Source organism: Myxocyprinus asiaticus, chromosome 1 (assembly GCF_019703515.2).
Source record: "Myxocyprinus asiaticus isolate MX2 ecotype Aquarium Trade chromosome 1, UBuf_Myxa_2, whole genome shotgun sequence".
NCBI lineage: Eukaryota > Metazoa > Chordata > Actinopteri > Cypriniformes > Catostomidae > Myxocyprinus > Myxocyprinus asiaticus.
Window position 1 is genome coordinate 19,838,131 of NC_059344.1, and position 21,380 is coordinate 19,859,510.

A 21,380-nucleotide genomic window follows, 5' to 3' on the forward strand; every position below is an offset into this window, starting at 1 on the left:
ACCCCCATCATCAGCAAATACTTTGAGAGACTAATCAGAGATTACATCTGCTCTGTGCTGCCTCCATCACTGGACCTATTGCAGTTTGCTTACCGCAACAACCACTCCACTGATGATGCCATTGCATCTACACCACACACTGTGCTCTCCCACCTGGAAAAAAAGAACACTTATGTGAGAATGTTGTTTGTAGACTACAGCTCAGCATTCAACACCATAGTGCCCTCCAAGCTTGATGAAAAACGCCAGGCTCTGGGCTTATACAGCTCGCTGTGCAGCTGGATCCTGGACTTCCTGTCAAGCAGATGCCAGGTGGTTAGAATGGGCAGCAACATCTCCTCATCACTGACCCTCAACACTGGAGCCCCGCAGGGCTGTGTTCTCAGCCCACTCCTGTATTCCTTGTACACATATGACTGTGTGGCAACACACAGCTCCAATGCCATCAAGTTTGCTGATGATACGACGGTGGTAGGTCTGATCACTGACAATGATGAAACAGCCTACAGAGAGGAGGTGCACACTCTGACACACTGGTGTCAGGAGCACAACCTCTCCCTCAATGTCAGTAAGACAAAGGAGCTTGTGGTGGGCTTCAGGAGAAGAGATAGAGAACACAGCCCCATCACCATCAGTGGAGCACCAGTGGAGAGAGTCAGCAGCTTCAAGTTCCTGGGTGTCCACATCACTGAGGAACTCACATGGTCCATCCACACTGAAGCCGTTGTGAAGAAGGCTCATCAACGCCTCTTCTTCCTGAGACGGCTGAGGAAGTTTGGAATGAACTGCCATATCCTCACACGGTTCTACACCTGCAATGTAGAGAGCATCCTGACTGGCTGCATCTCCGCCTGGTACGGCAATAGCACCGCCCACAACCGCAAAGCACTGCAAAGGGTGGTGCGAACTGCCAGACACATCATCGGAGGTGAGCTTCCCTCCCTCCAGGACATATATACCAGGTGGTGTGTGAAAAAAGCTCGGAGGATCATCAGAGACTCCAGCCACCCGGGCCATGGGCTGTTCTCACTGCTACCATCAGGCAGGCGGTATCGCAGCATCAGGACCAGCACCAGCCGACTTCATGATAGCTTCTTCCCCCAAGCAATCAGACTTTTGATCTTCCACGATCAAAATACATCAGCACTGCACTTTATTACTCTTACTCTTATATCTCACACCGGACTTCATAAATTATATTATTACTATATTATATTCTCTCTTAACAACACACTGGCAACTTACTATCAACCGACAGCCTGAATGTCAATACAGTACAATACAACCTACTGTACATTTTATATATACTATATATACTTTTTTATTGTATAATGTGTATTCTATATTGTGTGTATTGTATACTGTACATTGTATGTTATTATTTGTATATTGTGTTAGGTGTAATTATTTGTATATTAGATTTTAAATAGTGTTGTAAATCTGATGTTTATTGTAAATTGGTAAATGTCTCATCACTGTCACGACTACTATGTTGCTCGGAACTGCACCCAAGAATTTCACACACTATTGCACTTATGTATATGGTTGTGTGACAATAAAAGTGATTTGATTTGATTTTGTGTTGCTCACAGGGGCTACAAAATTATCAGTGATTGAGCGCTTATATTGAACTGCCTTCATTTGTACACGAGATAACATCCTTCTACAGGAGAAAGAGAAAGACAAATGACAATACAAACTCCAGCATGTGCTCTACAGTGAGGTAATACAGATGGTCTGGATGCTTGACTTCAAGGCTTATTCATCCCATTTTCACTAGGTTCTCATCAAACATCCATAAACGGTACTGAACCATCATTACAAAACAGCCTCCCGAACTAAACTAAACATCTCCTCCATGCAACCCAGCAGCACTGTCATACATTTACCTTATTAGTGATGTGGTGAGATGAACATGGTAATGTTTTTCATAAAGAGCTCCTTCCCCACTGAGGAAGTCTGAGCATTAGACTCGAGTTCAGTGGCTCACCCCACTAAATCATGTCTGCTGATAACCCCCATCAGACACATGTTTCTGGTCCTGATCCATTTAGTAACCTGCTTGGCTCATTAGGTTCTGACACAGTCATCTATGTATGTGTGTGTGAAGAATATGGTAACAGTTAAGTAGGAAGAGGGCTGGATTGGGTGAGGGGGAGACCCAGAGGGTTGTCAGGTTCCCATAGCGATTAGCAAAATCTCTACTAATTGGACTCAAGCTTGAACCCGAGTCCCCATCCCAGCAGCCAGAGAAAACAGCAAAATGAATTATAACATTGATGATTAACCTTTTTTGTTCCCAGGAGGTATGTATACATGTCAACAAACAAGGTTTAAAAAAGACAAAAATAAAAGGTTAAGGAAGAGAAAAATGTCCCCCAGTCCATTAAAAATGACACATTGAGCACAGTGGTTCAAGCCCCATCTATTGAATTACTGGGAAGAATGGATGAAGTACAAGGCTTAGAAAGCCCTTCTCTGGAGGCCTAATTTATGAGCATGCTGATCAGTGGTTAATTAAGCAGAGAGAGAGACTGGCCAGTGCAAACAAGGGAAGAGGGGTGAAACAGCAGAAAAAGCTGCATGGCTGAGCAGTGGTCATGGGAAATGTAGTCTTCTCTAATTACGATGTTGTTTATGGGCCGGTATCGGCATTGAAATGAATATTGAACAGTTGACATTTCTATTTGATGGGCTTCATACAAAGGGACTTACAAATGATTCGTCATTATGAAAGCTCTGATGTGGCTGCTTTTATATTTCCTTGATGCATGGAGCTACTTTGTGTGATTAATTGACAAGGACTTTATAATTCAAGATTTCAATCATTTAAATAGGGCTTCAGAGTGTGTGTGCTTGTGTGAGAGCGAGAGAGAGAAAAATCCTTCCTGCATCAAAGCCTTACTGCACAAAATGCAAATACACTCATACACATTATAAATTCAAACACATCTTTAATGAGACACAGAAAAAGTGAGAGAGTAACAGAGACAACGAGAACAATAGAGAGAGAGAGAGAGAGAGAGAGAGAGAGAGAGAGAAATTTGAAGATCTATCAGGAGTTTTCACAGAGTTTGATGGCATGCTGTGTTTCTGCTTTAATCTAGCAGAGTAAATCTAGTAAATTCAAAATGATCACACGGGAACCCGAAATGTTGCTATCAAATGTTCCAGTACCCTGACATCGATCCCATTCTGCCGACTTGCTAAAAAGCGGCATCTCCCATCTGACATTTTTGCATAAATTCAAATGTCTTTACCTTTTCCTGGGATGCTACTGATAGCACATTTAGCAAGCATCCACGGGTTCTGGTCCTGTGGAAACCAGGAAGTAATAGGGTTCATATAATCAATGATGAGCGCGATTTTGAGGTTGCATTTACACTCTAAAATTAGATATTTACTCCACTAATGGTTATATGGTTAACATACTGTATGGTTAATAACATATGCATTCCTGTTGACCACTTTACATCATTTACAACAAAACAAAAACTTCACTTTTCACCTCGCTTTTGGCACCACTCTGTGGACATTTCACATTCAATGACACTTCCAGCTTCGGCCACTGGGGGCAGGAAATTTGGCACCTTCCACACTTCTCACTGCAATAATCTTTGGAAATAAACACTTTTTAGTGGAATTTTTCTTGTGCTGTCTGAGCAAAAGGGAACAATGCAGTAGCATTTGCTATGGTCATCTATTTACCTCTAAACACCAGCTGCACTATTTACACAGCTTTTGTTTACTTGCACTTTCCAAACCAGAGGTTGTGGATAGGGTCCAGTCCTCTGCCCGAATGGCAGGAGGCATGATTTGCAGTTAAATGATTAGTCCTATCCTTGAAACTCACACAGGACAAAAGGGAAGAGAGGGGGAATCCTGCTGGCATGCATTTTCCCCCACCCTTCTTTACTGAATCTTATTTTTCCTCCTTGCTTCAAAAATCCTCCCTGGAGATGGAAATTGTAGAAGATCGTTTCATCTCCTTCTCTCTCTGCTGTGTTATAACTCACCATGGGACTGCACAGAGCTTAAGGAAGTGACATCACACATCATTAGGGTATGCCCATGTGCTATTTACAAAAAAGCTGCAACGCAGTATGTGCCACACGTGAGTGTTCCCGTGAGCTTGTCAGTGAGTGACATTATAATCCTCTGCTATCCAGCAGGGAGTTAACTTGCCTATTTTTCACTGATGCAGCATGCTTTGTCCCAAATGACAGTCGTTTTGAAATCAGTTGTGCTGGCAGGACAAGCTGCAATATCTGAAGCAACACAACTGACTGCCAAGCACCCATCAGTCTTCATGCAGGTGAATGGCTGTGTTTTAATACCTTTTGTGGTCCTTTTGCTCTTTTTATTAGTAGTGCTGTCCAAGGCAAGCGTCACTTTTATTATTGCTCATGCTTGGGGTTAGAGGTTTGTTCTAAACCCCTCACTTTGACACATAATTTGTCCTGTACTGTTTGTGATACGGACATGAATGATACCTCAAATCGTGAGGCTTTTTGAGGAAATATGTGCTAAAAAGCACTGTTATTTTCTATTATTCTTGATCAAACTTCACCTGGCAGACAAAAAATGGGTGAAAAAAATCCTTTAGGCTGAAAGGAGAGACCCAAATAATATCTTTGGACCAGAATATCATAGAAACTTCAGGGTGGGCTCTTTTGACTTTGCCAGTAAGAAACCACCTAACCACCTCAACTCAGTAGACTCGTTTACATGGAAAAAGCTGTTTATTGAGAGAAAGATGATTAAGACCCTAAAGCATTTACATGCGCTGTAAAAGTGGCATAGTCTTTATTAGTTTCCCCACATATATGCGGCTCACTCCGTAAGCCTAATTTGATTGTGTTTGTGTATATGTGTGTGATTTTCACTTTCCCACTGTGCTCCCCAGAAATGTGGGATTCATGCCATTTTACTTTTTAATATTATGCAGCACATCCAGTGACATTAGTTTAGTTATCCGGTCTTTCAACGAAAATGCACACTATTAAAAAAAACTTTAAGAACGCCACATGTGCGTTTACATGACCACATACAGTAGGTGTTGAACCACATTCTCATAATCCCTAAATGGGTCATGACATGCCTTTTTTTATGTTATATGTTCCTTGAGGTTCACTTATAATAGTCATATACAGGTGCATCTCAATAAATTAGAATGTTGTGGAAAAGTTCATTTATTTCAGTAATTCAACTCAAATTGTGAAACTCGTGTATTAAATAAATTCAATGCACACAGACTGAAGTAGTTTAAGTCTTTGGTTCTTTTAATTGTGATGATTTTGGCTCACATTTAACAAAAACCCACCAATTCACTATCTCAAAAAATTAGAATATGGTGACATGCCAATCAGCTAATCAACTCAAAACACCTGCAAAGGTTTCCTGAGCCTTCAAAATGGTCTCTCAGTTTGGTTCACTAGGCTACACAATCATAGGGAAGACTGCTGATCTGACAGTTGTCCAGAAGACAATCATTGACACCCTTCACAAGGTGGGTAAGCCACAAACATTCATTGCCAAAGAAGCTGGCTGTTCACAGAGTGCTGTATCCAAGCATGTTAACAGAAAGTTGAGTGGAAGGAAAAAGTGTGGAAGAAAAAGATGCACAACCAACTGAGAGAACCGTAGCCTTATGAGGATTGTCAAGCAAAATCGATTCAAGAATTTGGGTGAACTTCATAAGGAATGGACTGAGGCTGGGGTCAAGGCATCAAGAGCCACCACACACAGACGTGTCAAGGAATTTGGCTACAGTTGTTGTATTCCTCTTGTTAAGCCACTCCTGAACCACAGACAACGTCAGAGGCGTCTTACCTGGGCTAAGGAGAAGAAGAACTGGACTGCTGCCCAGTGGTCCAAAGTCCTCTTTTCAGATGAGAGCAAGTTTTGTATTTCATTTGGAAACCAAGGTCCTAGAGTCTGGAGGAAGGGTGGAGAAGCTCATAGCCCAAGTTGCTTGAAGTCCAGTGTTAAGTTTCCACAGTCTGTGATGATTTGGGGTGCAATGTCATCTGCTGGTGTTGGTCCATTGTGTTTTTTGAAAACCAAAGTCACTGCACCCGTTTACCAAGACATTTTGGAGCACTTCGTGCTTCCTTCTGCTGACCAGCTTTTTAAAGATGCTGATTTCATTTTCCAGCAGGATTTGGCACCTGCCCACACTGCCAAAAGCACCAAAAGTTGGTTAAATGACCATGGTGTTGGTGTGCTTGACTGGCCAGCAAACTCACCAGACCTGAACCCCATAGACAATCTATGGGGTATTGTCAAGAGGAAAATGAGAAACAAGAGACCAAAAAATGCAGATGAGCTGAAGGCCACTGTCAAAGAAACCTGGGCTTCCACACCACCTCAGCAGTGCCACAAACTGATTACCTCCATGCCACGCCAAATTGAGGCAGTAATTAAAGCAAAAGGAGCCCCTACCAAGTATTGAGTACATATACAGTAAATGAACATACTTTCCAGAAGGCCAACAATTCACTAAAAATGTTTTTTTTTTTATTGGTCTTATGATGTATTCTAATTTTTTGAGATAGTGAATTGGTGGGTTTTTGTTAAGTGTGAGCCAAAATCATCACAATTAAAAGAACCAAAGACTTAAACTACTTCAGTCTGTGTGCACTGAATTTATTTAATACACGAGTTTCACAATTTGAGTTGAATTACTGAAATAAATGAACTTTTCCACGACATTCTAATTTATTGAGATGCACCTGTATTTGTAATACATGATCATTTTTCACACTCACTCTGACCCTCTGTCAGAAATGCTCTGTTTTGGTGCTGCTGCTCCTGTAAGACTTGACAGTAAATGCCCACTGTTATGATTGGCTCTCTGCTCTTGACTGACCTGCTCTCTCCTAGCCATCTCACTGCTCACCGCTACTGGGTGGACTAGATAAGTAATAAGGTAAAGTAGGCATCGATTAGTGGTTGACCGATATGGGTTTTTCAAACGCCAATACCGATATCTAGAGAGCAGGATGACAGATGGCTGATATAAATGCCGATAAACATAATACAATTTAACAACAGCAAACAAGATGTCAAAAAAAAAGGGAAACAAACACTTATTTTGTGCAATATTTTCTCAAATTGGCATAAACTTCAAAAGAACAAAACCTTCAAAACAGAAAGTGTTGACTATCCATTGACAAATCCATTGGTAGGTTTTGGAAATGACACATGGGAAAGTTAACACATTTTAATTGACCAGGCGAACACGGTTACTGGCCAATGCAGATAATTGCAAAATTGCCAAATATTAGCTGATTAATCAGCCTGGCCTGTCTATCATTAGCGTTGTTATGTTGTTGTGGAGCTAGTCAGATGCAGATATTTACCACAGAGTGATATCACAATGTGGAGAAAGTAGAGAACGAGTCGTTTTGGCAGCTTGGTTTCAACAAATGCTCTTTTCACATTGAGCAGGAAATTTTGAGTTCTAACATGTCAAAAGATCAAGGAAATTTGATTCCTCATGTCATGACACCTTTAAGCATTGTAAGAGAAATGGCGTTTGCATTTACATGACGTTTCAGAATGATGCTTTTTTCAAAAACCCTATAAAGTTAAAAATAAATCAGTTTTCTTAATTGCATGTAATTGTTGTCAGAGTGTCTTAGCACATGCACTCACCGCTAGACCACATCTAGACTCACGAGTCAAGTGACCATGGGAACCTCTAACATGGTTCCAATTTATCTATACGAGTGCTTATCTTCGCCCAGAGAGAGAGAGACAGCCAGTGACACACAATCATGTCATGAACATAGACATGTCTCCAGACAGATGAGAAGAATGGAATGGAAGAGAGAATCTGGCAAAGAATGTACAATCTGTTTGTGAGGATGTATGTACGTTTGTTAACATGAAGTCAACATATTTAAGTCAGCATAAAGGCCCGGGTATACTTCTTTTTTGTGCGTTCCATATCGGATTGTGCCTTTCGGAGTACACTTTTCTGACCGCAAGCAAATACAAACACGTTCAACACAATACAGCTGCTTTGTAATACTCTTATAATACAGTTAATGGCTGGCGCATGCGCCGACGATGCGCACAGACAAGGACCGCATTCGTGGGTCGAGAAAATCTGGGCAACATGGACTGTGCTGATGACGAAATTTGCGTCACGCATACTGTGCTTGGAGCGATCAGCAACACGGACAACCGAAGGACTCAGGTCTTAAAGGGATAGTTCACCCAAAAATTACCTCATAATTTACTCACCCTCATGCCATCCCAGATGTGTATGACTTTCTTTATTCTGCTGAACACAATCAAAGATTTTTAGAAGTATTTCTCAGCTCTGTATGTCCATACAATGTAAATGAATGGGTGAAAACATTTTGAAGCTCCAAAATCCACATAAGGGCAAAATAAAAGTACTCTGGTGTTTAAATCCATATATTCTGAAGCGATTTGATAGGTGTGGGTGAGAAACAGATAAATATTTAAGTCCTTTTTTACTACAAGATCTCCTCCCTGCTCAGTCAATTTCCACTTTACTTTCACTTTCTCATTCTCATTCTGTTTTTGGTGATTCACATCCTTCTTGCATATCGCCCCCTAATGGGCAAGGAGGATAATGTATGACAAAAAATGACTTCAATATTGACCTGTTTCTAACCCACACCTATCATGTCGTGTCTGAACACATGGATTTAACCACTGGAGTCATATGGATTACTTTTATGCTCCCTTTATGTGGATTTTGGAGTTTTGGCACCCATTCACTTGCATTGTATAGACCTACAGAGCTGAAATATTCTTCTAAACATCTTTTTTTGTGTTCTGCAGAAGAAAGAAAGTCATACACATCTGGGATAGCGTGAGGGTGAGTAAATCATGAGAATTTTCATTTTTGTGTGAACTATCCCTTTAAGTCAACATGTCTGTCTCTGAAATAACTATCCTTTTTGACTGAAGCAGAAATGTAAAGTACTCTTACTTGTAGTTACTACACGGGTCTCTGGAATACTCAATTCTGATTGGTCAATGGTGCCATCTAGCAGCCTGATATTTCTGAATAACAACCGCACATCAGGGAACTAAGACATTTTAGACCAGTCATCCAGCTATTACGAGTCATATTTCCTATATCTAGGATCACTTTGCGATTTCTAATAAAATAATTTAAACTCAAACCAATGTTTGATGTGCATTTATTTATTTATTTAGCAAGTAGTCTTGTAATAAGCTGGATAATGAGCAGTCAAATGGTCTTTATTTACAAAAAAATTAAACACCAATAGAACTCAGCTGTTCAGCTATTTCTTTTTTCTCACATAAAAATACCATTTAAACTCAAATCAATGTTTTGTGTCCATTTATTTATTTATTTGGTTAGTAATAATGTAATAAGTGGAATAATGCATTGTTAGCCGGTTGTTATCGCAAAATAAAATCCCTTAGGGTGATACAAGACCCCCTCTGCAGGGTTAATTTTGCACTTACAACCGGCTGACTGTACAGTACATTATTCCTTACTCAATTATTATACTTAAGTATTATTTTATACTTTTTGTACTTTCTCAAGTAATATTGAAACTCAGTACTTGTACTCTTGCTTAATAGCAAATCTAAACTAGCCACAAACTTGCAGTAAATTTGCAGCCTGTTATTTTCACATGCAAATGATCTTGTGATTCACTGCAAATGTTTTCCAGAAGTTTGCAGCACTTTACAGGTAGTGGTAAACCTGCAGCAAATCTTTGGCAACAATGGACAAATGAACAAAGCTCATTTGCATGTGAAAATTATCTGTGGCAAATTTGCGGCAAGTTTGCGGCAAATTTGTAGTGAACTCTTAATTTTTGTAAGGGCAAGCAACCTGGTCTGAAAAAACAAGTGCAAAATAAGCCACTTGCCTCACCAAAATAAACTAAAATAAGCAATAAAATTTTTCCCTGTTTGGTGGATTTATCAGCATAGAAATCATAACAATCATACAGTGAATTAACAGTTAAGTATCATTTGAATTACAGATTTGCTTCTCAGTCAAATCAAGGCAGCATCAAATCTGTATTAATGCATCATATCTAACAATAATCCAGTAAAGACTTGGAAAGAAAAAAATATATATATTTTTTACTTCTAATAATGTTTTCCTTGTATCTGGATTAGATGTGCATGTTCAGTAAATGTTGTAATTATACATACTGATAAAAATGTCTTCATTCACAGATTATGACATCCACAATGGGCAGTTAGGCAAAGAAATATGTGAAGCAGCAGTTTCCTTCAGTATCAAAGCAAATGTAAAAAAAATTCGGGCAACATGAAGTGGTGTAGTTCCAAAACTGTATCTTTTACTGTGATTAAACCCTTTGGCCTTTGGTTTCATGAAAACGAAAATTAATTGGTTATAAACAGTTGCCAGCATTTAAAAAATAATGTTTTCACTCTGCAACAATTGAAAATCACTTTGTTCCCATTTCTGGTTACATTCTGCAAATATTTTTTTGTTGCAAGATACCCATGCCATGGGCTCTGACACACCACTGGCCCATACAGACACTGGCTTTTGGACCTGACACTGATAACAGCTTGGATGGTCCTTTTCCTCTTTGGCCCGGGTAACACGACGGCTGTGTTTTTCAAAAACTTTTAGAAATGTGGACTCTTCGGACCAAAAAACAGAGTTCCACTGTTCAACTTTCCATCTAAGATGAGACCGAGCCCAGAGAAGTCAGCAGTGCTTATGGACAGTGTTGATGTAGAGCTTCTGCTTTGCATAGTAAAGTCTTAACTTGCATCTGTGGATGCAGCGGCGAGTGATGTTGACTAACAAAGGTTTACTAAAGTTATCCCAAGCGTTCATGATATCCATTACAGATGAATGACGTTTTTTAAGACAGTGATGTGTGAAGGGTCAGAGATCACACGCATTCAGAAGTGGTTTTCGTCTTGCCCTTTACGCACTGATATTTGACCAGATTCCTTGAATCTTTTAACTATATTGTGCACTGTAGAGTGTGAAATGCCCAAAATCCTTCCCATTTGTCTTTGGGGAACATTATTCTCAAAGTACTGGATTATTTGCTGAAGCATGTGTTGGTAAATTGACAAGTCTTGAACGATCCTTGCTCTTGAAGGACAAGGCTGTTTCTGGAGGCTACTTATACAGTATACAGTACTATGACACAATTGCCTCACCTGTTTAACATCTCCTGTTTCACATTGCCTTGTTATTTCAACTCGTCAAATTGTTAATGATCTTAAATTGCCCGTCTAAACTTTTTTGGAGTGTGTTGCAATCATCTGATTTGAAGTTACTGTACATAAAAAACAAAATAAAATGAAATTCACAAGGTAAAACATCACATAATGTGTAGGTGCTTTCAATATACAAGGGTGAATATAATTTACAAATCACTCCTTTTTGTTTTTATTAGCATTTTTCATATTGTCCCAACTGTATATCAAATCTCATGTAAACATGTTTTTCTTGCTTTGTCTGGTTTTTTTCATTAAGCTGATTTTGGGAGTAATCAGCGTATTTGGTACATATTGGCATATTGCTTTTCAGTGTATTTGTTTACTGTTTTACAGTAAAAAAGATATTGTACAATTTCTTAAATTAAAATGAGCAAAAATGAAAGGAAGTACATAGTGAGTACTACTATGATGTGTAAATAGTTGTAAATAGTACAAAAAATAAATGAATAAATAGGCGTAATTTTCTACATATGCAAAACATAATTTATTTATTTCTTTTGATTTTGTTGTCTAATAGGACCAGGGCTGTGTTCCCCAAAGCATCGCAAGCTGATCATAGAGACCACTGGCTCCAATGGTTTCTACGATCTACTTAGGCTTACGACGCTTTTGGAAAATGCAGCTCAGGACATTTTCATGACAGAGACAACTTTCCAAGATCCAATTAATTCCATGACTTCCATTTAAAATCAAGTCCCATCCTAAATTGTTTTCTCATTAAATATTGTTTCACGCAGAAATATGTCACATAGTGGAAATATAAGGAGCTGTAAACGATGTTTCATGTAGACTTTAAGACAGAAAGACTGAGACAGAGTCAGAGAGAGAGAGAGAGAGAGAGAGAGAGAGAGAGAGAGAGAGAGAAAGAGAGAAAGAGAGAGAGTAAGAGATACAGTAATAACAGAGAGATAGTATGTTAAGTGCTTCATTATTGTCCCCGGCAACCTGCCTGTGACGGTTGGTTGTCATATCCCTCACCGATGGTGGCACTTACTATGTGCTGTCTAACGGCCCCTATTATACATTAACATTCAGACAAGGGCACAGACAGAGCCAGGCACCCAGAGCAGACAGTCAAACACATACACACGGACACACACAAACTACTTACTATATGAACAAACACCCTGATTTGAAAGAAGAATACAGACAGAGAGAGAGACAGAGATCAAGGAAAAGGAAGATGGTTGTTCTAACAATTAAATGGCTGATGCAACCAGATTAACATCAATATTTAAAGTATGTATTTTTTTAATTTCCCAGTGCAACCAGGAGTAAATAGGACCCACTTGTGATAAAAGCAGCTATTTGGCTTAATAGTCTCATTTTGTGTGTGTGCATGCATGTGTGTGCGCATGTGTTGAAACAGGCATAAAACAGGAAGGAAATGGTTTAATGGCCCACTCCATGCATTTCAACCTGCTGCTCTGATAGTGCCATCACAGAGCAGAATGCATCACATGACTTATATTTGAGGATAGAATAGCAATATGATTGAATGTGATTACAGATACATGTAAGTGCAAGTGCAAGTGTCTGTCTGTGTGTGTGTGTGTGTGTGTGTGTGTCTTACATAATAAATATACTAATCTAGTTGAGCGTCATCGTGCCTTGCAGATTTACTCAAATCCCCTCAACAGCAGGAAGAGGAAATCAGGCCATAGACGAGCAGTGACCTTGCTGTGCTGGTCACATGTTGCATGGTGGTGACTAAACAGACTATCAATGCAGATCAATGCAATCAACAGATATCTCTATCAGTACTTAAGTGACATCTGTACTAAAAGTGAGAGATAGAGCATGAATTCACATTTCAATTTGCAGTGATTTCCATTAGACAGACAGATAGAATTAACAAACAGCAGCAGATGAATTAACCGTTACATTTTTAAGCAGTTTTCTAAAACCTCAAGATAAATTAAGGTCCTAAACACCTGGCCCACCTGAGTGTACATATTTTTAAACAGATCCTATCAAAACTGTATAAATTAAAGACAGCGTCACCCCTTAAAATCCTGCACTGTCTGCTACTGTTGTGGGCTTATCCATCCCATCAAACGCACTTTGGGAGAAGACTAATCTGCCATATTAAACTTGAGTTAAAGGTGACATGTGTAGATTGTTTAATAGAATAGTTCACATTAAAATGAAAATTATCTCCTTAACCATAGCCATATGATTTTCGTCATACACACCACGTTTGTTGTGTGTGCATCTTGTTTTTACGTTAGTGGTGTGCGTGTTTGTGTTAATTTTACAGTGATGTAAGTTTTAAGTTGTATAATTGTGAAGCACTTTGGCCAACTCTGTTGTATTAACCCTTAAATGCATGGGCATTTCACCAAACACCCTTACTTATTCGGGTCTTTAGAGACCCCGCACGTATATCCATCACAAATGGATCTATAAAATGCCCAGATAGTGTAAAAATGTAAAAATATTTTCAATACAATAAGAAAATAATTCTACATTAATCCGGATACATTTGAAAGCTGCATTTTAATTTTTGAAACGCACCCTGTCCACACTGCCATTTTCAAGTGTTTTCCAAAAATTGCTCATCAACACTGAAACGTAAGAAAACGCTTAAGTCCCATACTGCGCATGTGAAAAATCACTGTTGCATGTATGGTCTGAAACGCAATTGTTCTCGTGTTCCGTCGCCGGACACCAATTCCGATAAACACTTATCTTTAACAATGCTATCAAAGTGAATATCAGGCACAACAGCACCGCTATAACACGGCCACCATCTTGATTGTTTTGGTTGAAGGGATCACATGATGTGTCACATGACAACATGATATCCATTTTCCCAGTCCACACTACAACACGAAGACAGCGTTTTCAAATTTATCCACTTGGGAGAGCGTTTTCAGAAAGCTCAGTTTTCGCTGACAAAAACGCTGTCTCAGTGTGGACAGAAGTCCAAAACTTAGAGAAAAAGGTGTGTTTTCAAAATGAAAACATATTAGTGTGGACATGGCCTAAAATATACATTGATACATTTTGATGTTTTATTTTCATATACTGTAACAAAGAGATAATGCAACAAATCTAGAACAGGATTCATTACTGAAATGGGGGTGCTTGCATCGTGGTTTCAGGGGCGGCCATTGCCAAAGTTACAATCAACAAGAACTCCATTGCGCCAAGTCACCTACACACACCAACAGCAGCAGCAGACTTGCAGTGTCTGTGAGAGAAGAATTCTGCACCTATTTCCTCACCTCATGGAGAAATGCCCTTGCAAACACTATAATTTTGATGCAGTTGGACCAAACAGATTTTAAACTAGGCTCATTGTATTTTTTTTCACACTTGATTCGATTGCTTGGACCGAAACCGAGTTCTGTTCACATCATATTTTTTGGGTCCAAACCATGGTCCGATTAAGTCATCAACATGAGTACAAGTGGCAGCTGTTTACTACTGTTGGCAACAACTCAAGAAGACATCAGCTTCACTGTGTTATTGAAGTATTCATCTCTTTGTATTTACCACCAAAAGTTTACATGCACAAAACGACAAATATGTTTGTCTGCCACGGATGCACTGAATGTGCAATGATGTGAAGAATATTAGTGTTTGTCTGCCACAAGCCAGCGGATGCGTTGCAAGAGTGAAGAATGTGAGCTGCTTTCTGAAGGTGATTTATTTGGACACAAGCTGGTATGAGAAATTCATTAAACCATAATAATTGTGATCGGGAGCCTGCAAAGACGCGAATTATAGGTCATCAATAAGGGTTCACTTCTGCGATTTGGTACGATTGCATTCATATTAGCAGGGAACCGCACTGGAATTCAAATGAACCATACCCCAGACCACCTTTTCAAGTGGACTCTGATGCGGTTCATGGGTGCGCACCCGAGTTCGGAAAACAGCGTTCACACCACCCAAACGAACCAAACTTTGACGTCATTCGAACTCGGGTGCGCACCAAAAGTGCTAGTGTGAAAGCACCCTAACTGTTCATATAGTTCACAATACTGAACCAGAGACTAGCCACTTCTATTCAAATGAATGGGAGAAAGTGGAATGCCCAACCAAGGGAGACTTATATCTCTGCAGAACAAAAATGGGCTTTTCCCAATCAGTGCGCGTTTTCAAACCATTGAGATTCACTACCTTCATTGGATAGTTTAGAAACGCTCATCCTGGTTTGGAAACGCCCACTTATTTCTACATTGAGATTCTCTACTTTCATTGCATAGATAAGAAATGCCCATCCTGGTTTGGAAACGCCCACTGATTTCTAAACTGAAATTCCCTACTTTCATTAGATAGTTTAGAAATGCCCATCCTAGTTTGAAAATGCCCACAGATTTGAAAACACCCATTACTGTTCTGCAGAGACCAATACTTCAACCAAGGAGCTCTAGCGCCCAACGGTCAACGGATGTAGAAAGGAAGTCCCGCCTTACAGGTAAAAGAGCCAATCATCTTTTAGAAACAGATATCGCCTGTCAATCAACTCGAGCTATACAAGCCTGGAAAATGTGCGTTTTTTAGCATAAGATGAGGTAAAGAAGAACAATTTATGATACCAGTTTTATCAGACTTTACTGCTGATTTAAAATATGCTCTTTGATCATAATCTTGACCAACCCTTTTTGAGATTTTGGTGTTTCCCTATTCAAGTAGATGGGAGCTACATGGAAATAGTCTCCTGGGAGCATTCCAAAGATGGCCGACAGTGGACTGACTTGCTAGAAAAACTTTGACTGAACTCACGGTTCTGTTCGGTTAACGATATTTTAAATAGAATCAAGTTAAGTTAAAATTGAATTTTTTTTTAATTATTATTATTATTATTATTACTATTAATTTAAAGACAGTTCCTTTCCTTTAAAATTTAGCTAGGCAGTCCTTAAAAGAGTTAAATGATCCATCAGAGATGTACTGGGACTATTAGCCCAGAACAGGGCAATGGTGACACCAAATGGAAATATTAGCTAATAATTCTGTTAACTGGAGTGGTAAAAAACAAAAATGGAATTATGTTAGATAGGCCTACACATACTGCTCATACAGTCACTGATTACATACATTTTGTTAATTACAATTGTATTTTTCTAAAATAATATAGTCTCTGATTATCAAAATATATGTTGTTTCACAACACCGATGTGTGAGGATGTTTCACACACTACGGTGGTGTGTGCGTGTGTGTGTTCATGAAAGATTCTTTAAAGCATCTGACCTTCTTCTAACCTTAAAACAAGTGCCCATGTGAAAGAGATACATGAGGTGCTGTGAACAAAAAGACTGGAACAATCTATTGGAGGGGGGAGAGGGAAACACAAACCAAAGGAGACAGGAGGACCATTACACCCCTGTGAGGGCACAAATCTTATTAAAATGGCTGCCGAGAGGTGACATGATGACCAGCATTTACTTAAAGCTCTGAGATGCATGACCAGACAGAATCCTGTATATGTGTGTGTGTGTGTGTGTGTGTGTGTGTGTGTGTGTGTGTGTGTGTGTGTGTGTGTGTGTGTGTGTGAGAGAGAGAGAGAGAGAGAGAGAGAGAGAGAGAGAGAGAGAGAGAGAGAGAGAGAGAGTGATTGTTAGAGAATCCTGCCTTTATCTTGTTTCCTTTCCCCTTCTATCTCTATGCTTTACATCCAAACATCACACAGATCTGAGTGATCTTCCTCAGATCACTAAACACCTGGATAGGTTCTGTAAACTTAAGCCCTCAAACACACACACACACACACACACACACACACACACAAACACATCAAAAAGCGGACGGAAATGACATGAAGTTGGTGGAGAAACCACCAAATCTGACCTTTTGACAGGACTACCTTTTATCCCCCAGCTTAATGCTTCCATGACAATACCACACACCCACACACACCTCACCGCCTCATCCAAACACAAATGAATCAGATGAACTGCTCTGAATATACAGATTATGGGCAAATTGAAAGAATGCGGAGGTAAATATGGTGTACACAGTCATTAGACATCAGATCAACACATGGAGATTCAAGAGCCTGGTGTCCAACTCACTCTCTCTGGCTCAGTCCAGCCCATCTGTTACACAGGGTATGACACCATCCCACACACAGACAAACACACATAGTTATGTACTGTATGCATCTACAAACATATGTTTGGGTTCTCCATCTTGACTCAATGCTCCACCAAGACATCACAAACCCACATGTACAACATACATATACGCGTGGAACACATGCGCACAGACTCATATATCCTCTAATGACAAGGCCTCCTGCCTGTCTGTCTTTTATCAGTCCATTGAAATCAATTGGAGCTCATTGATTGACTGCTGCTGTATGAATAAACGAGACATGCTGTCTGGTACTGAGAGCATATAAGCATACTGCATTCATACACACCAACATGCTATTATTAAAGATATACAACATACAGTCTGAAAAACACATTCCATCGCTCGAGCACAGTTTAAAGGGTCCAGTTTTTAGCTGGTTAAAAAATGAAATTCTTGCAGAGACAAATCTGTCCAACACAAGGACAGTCACTGCATCCATCCATTACTCCCAAATGACATAGTGAGCTCCATATCTGCTATTCGGCCAGAGAGAGAGACTTTGAGAGAAAGCGAGGGTTCAGCATTCCCTGCTCACAGAACAGAGCTCTTCTGTCTCTTCTCAATTCTGCTATCCACTAGGTTTGGAATGGCCACACCAGGACAGCATATAAATGTGGCCCATTCTTTCAGTATGTGTGTGTGTGTGTGTGTGTGTGTGTGTGTGTGTGTGGCAGCCTGCTTCTGTTTTGACCTCTGCTCCCATCATATGTTCAGCACATCAGTGAACCAGCAATTACTTGTTGTTGATATATGGTGACAGGTACAGTACATGTAAGGTTAGGGGATAGAAACTATAGTTCGTACAGTATAAAAATCATTAAGTCTATGGAAAGTCCTCATAAAGACAGCCACACCAACATGTGTGTGTGTGTGTGTGTGTGTGTGTGGGCAGGTTTAAGTGGTTTACGAGGACTTTTTTTTAGGTAACAAACTGGTCATTACAAGGGTATTATGCTATAAATATGGTTTATGAGGACATTTCTAGTGTCCCCATAATTTAAATCACTTATAAATCATACTAAACGATGTTTTATTGAAAATGTAAAAATGCAGAACGTTTTTTGTGAGGGTTAGGTTTAGGGGTAGGGTTAGGGGATAGAATCTATAGTTCGTACAGTATAAAAATCATTATGTCTATGGAGAGTCCTCATAATGATAGCTGCACCAACATCTAGTGTGTGTGTGTGTGTGTCTGTGTGTGTGTGTGTGTGTGTGTGTGTGTGTGTGTGTGTGTGAGTGTGTGTGTGTGTGATACAGGAAGACTGAGAAAGATACTTTGGCCCAGAGTGAATCTTTTCTGTGTATTTATTTATTTATTTATTATGGCAACAAATTGACAATGTTTCAAACATGTTTAAAGGAATAATTCACCCAAAAATGAAAATGCTCTCATCATTTACTCACCCTCATGCCATCCCAGATGTGTATGACTTTCTAATTCAGAGCACAAATGAAGATATTTAGAAGAATATCTCAGCTCTGTAGGTTCATACAATATAAGAACAATAAATAGTGACCAAAATTTGAAGCTCCCAAAAAGACATAAAGGCAGCATAAAAGTAATCTATAAGTGAGTAACAGATCAATATTTAAGTCAATATTTGTGATTCTCCACCTTTGACCTACAACCAGTAGGTGGCGATATGCACCAAGAATGAGAATCGCCAAAAAAAACAAAACAAATTTTTTTTTAAAGTGAGTGTGCAGATTCCCACATCTATCATATCGCTTCTGGAGACATGGATTAAACCACTGGAGTCTTATGATTTACTTTTATGCTGCCTTTATGTGGATTGAAACGTCGAAGTTCTGGCCACCTTTCACTTGCATTGTATGGACCAACAGAGCTGAGAAATTCTTCTAAAAATATCTGTTTATGTTCTGCAGAATAAAGTAATTCACATCTGGGATGGTATGAGGGTGAGTAAATGATGAGAGAATTTTCATATGTGGGTGAACTATTCCTTTAACCCCGTGGGGATAGAAAAGGAGATCCAAGCATATGGAAACATTAAATACGTTTTTTTTACTGCTTGGCGTATTTAAATGGGTCAATGTGTAGGCTACTACCAACACACGCAATCGTGCACGCGAAAGTACCATCCGCGCCCCCGTTTTGCCCCAATTCAAACGAGGCGCCCCGCACTCTGGATTTCGGAAAAGAGGGTGCGTTCATAACAGGTTGCTTGCACAACGCAAAACCACACAGTTTAAAAAAACTTAACATCAACATCGATTTGTATGTGTACTTACGCTGTTTTTAAACGAAAACCCTGCGGTTTGCAGCTCAAATGACATGAACAAGCAGTGAATTAAACACTAAACAACTGAATATATGACATCTTCACTATGGAAATGCTTACCTGGGAATGACCTGCAGGCAGAAATCGGCGGTTTGTGTATATTGAGATCTACTTGTATTTCCTCGTTTTCTCAGTTGTTGTCACCGCAATTCCATCAGCCCGAGCTGCATTCTCTCATATTCAGCGTCTCTGAATAAACCACAAGAATTTCCCGTTGTCCGAGCAGAAAATAGCACGAAATGCTTCACGTCTTCTCCCGACAACACCCCGACATCAGAAACATTCATAAGAAACGATTTCAAAAGTGGAGAATTGCGTGCGTACGCCGCTCCATTACCCGAACGTCTACATAAACGAAGTCTAGTTTGATTCGTGCGTTAAATTTCTTGTTTGGAAACGACAGCCCGTTTTTCCCATCACAGCATATAGGGAGGAAAAAAAGAGAAGAGAATACAAACTCACTTCTACGACCTGTTTTTTCCCGCTCTATTTGCCTAGCCAACACTCTTTTCGTTTAATCATATTCGACGCGAGATATTCCAGTTTTCCCGGCTGATTTCACGCGCTGACTTCAGTAGCGAAGTCTCAGTTTTAATCTGTAAGCATCTTCAGCATCTGATTCCTGCTACGAAAGGCGGCCATGGTGATCACCGGCTCCGGTGCCCCGCGACAGCAATTGCTACAGTGATTTTACATTGGGAGATATGTGCGCGCGCGCGCGCTCTCTCTCTCTCTCTCTCTCTCTCTCTCTCTCTCTCTCTCTCTCTCTCTCTCTCTCTCTCTCTTGTGCGCGTTCACGATCTCTCTGTGATGCTCTGTATCCAAGCTGCTCTGTCGCTGTGACAACGCGCGCATTCCACACACCGGCCTCTCAGCATCCCTGCATTCCTTTATGATGCATCTCTGCTAGACACACCACTACCACAGACCCGGCCGCGGTGCTGTCAAGTAGAAGGTTGAATTTTATGATACGATTCGTTAGATTTCTCTCTCTCCTTACTCGCTCACGAGGTCATCCTCAGCTCTGCATCAGAATGACGTCAGGGCACATTAAAGTGGCAGAAGCCCCATCTCCATCACACGATCTCACCCGCGCCGAATGGTGAACCTTCTTTTAAATCGTTATCTAGTAAAATCGTTAAATCGTTATCTTTTCCTCTTTTGTAAGTCGCTTTGGATAAAAGCGTCTGCAAAATGAATAAATGTAAAAAAAACATTTATTGCACTCTTTAGACTTATTATCAAGGGATATAAATAGAAACATTTGCTAATTTAGTTGACATAGCACCACCTGGGGCAAGAAGCCCCCCAGGGTAAACAGGGTAAAAGTTTCACAGAATGTATAAAATATTATATCATTCTTAGTCATTTATTTTTTTATGATTACTGTAAAGTAAAACATAAAATCAAATAGTTTATGTAATTGTTTATTTTCTCAATTTAGTTGAATAATTGAATAACTGAATAATGACAGGCAAATCAAATAACAGAATCCCAGTCAAAGAGATTCATCTGAAAGGTAAACTTACTCTATGAATTATATACTGTGCAGGCCTATGATTATATATATATATATATATATATATATATATATATATATATATATATATATATATAATTTCAAAAGATTACTGCTGAATTTTCAAGAAATCATATTTTCCCACCCCAGGCAAGAAGTTAGCACAATAACTGCTAGGTACCACCATAAGGGGACGAGTCCCATCCAAAATTCAGATGGTTTG

The 21,380-nt window shown here is 39.7% G+C and overlaps 1 protein-coding gene across 2 annotated transcripts in view; it reads right to left on the minus strand.

The window, feature by feature from the left end:
* The window catches only part of LOC127445476 (neuroligin-2-like), a 271,778-nt gene extending 251,225 nt beyond the window's left edge, over window positions 1–20,553 (minus strand). For both annotated transcript variants that reach the window (XM_051705597.1, XM_051705588.1), the window contains exon 1: window positions 19,699–20,553. The gene's annotated coding sequence lies outside the window, so the exon portion shown is untranslated. The remainder of the gene's footprint in view (window positions 1–19,698) is intronic.
* Window positions 20,554–21,380: the final 827 nt, after the last annotated feature.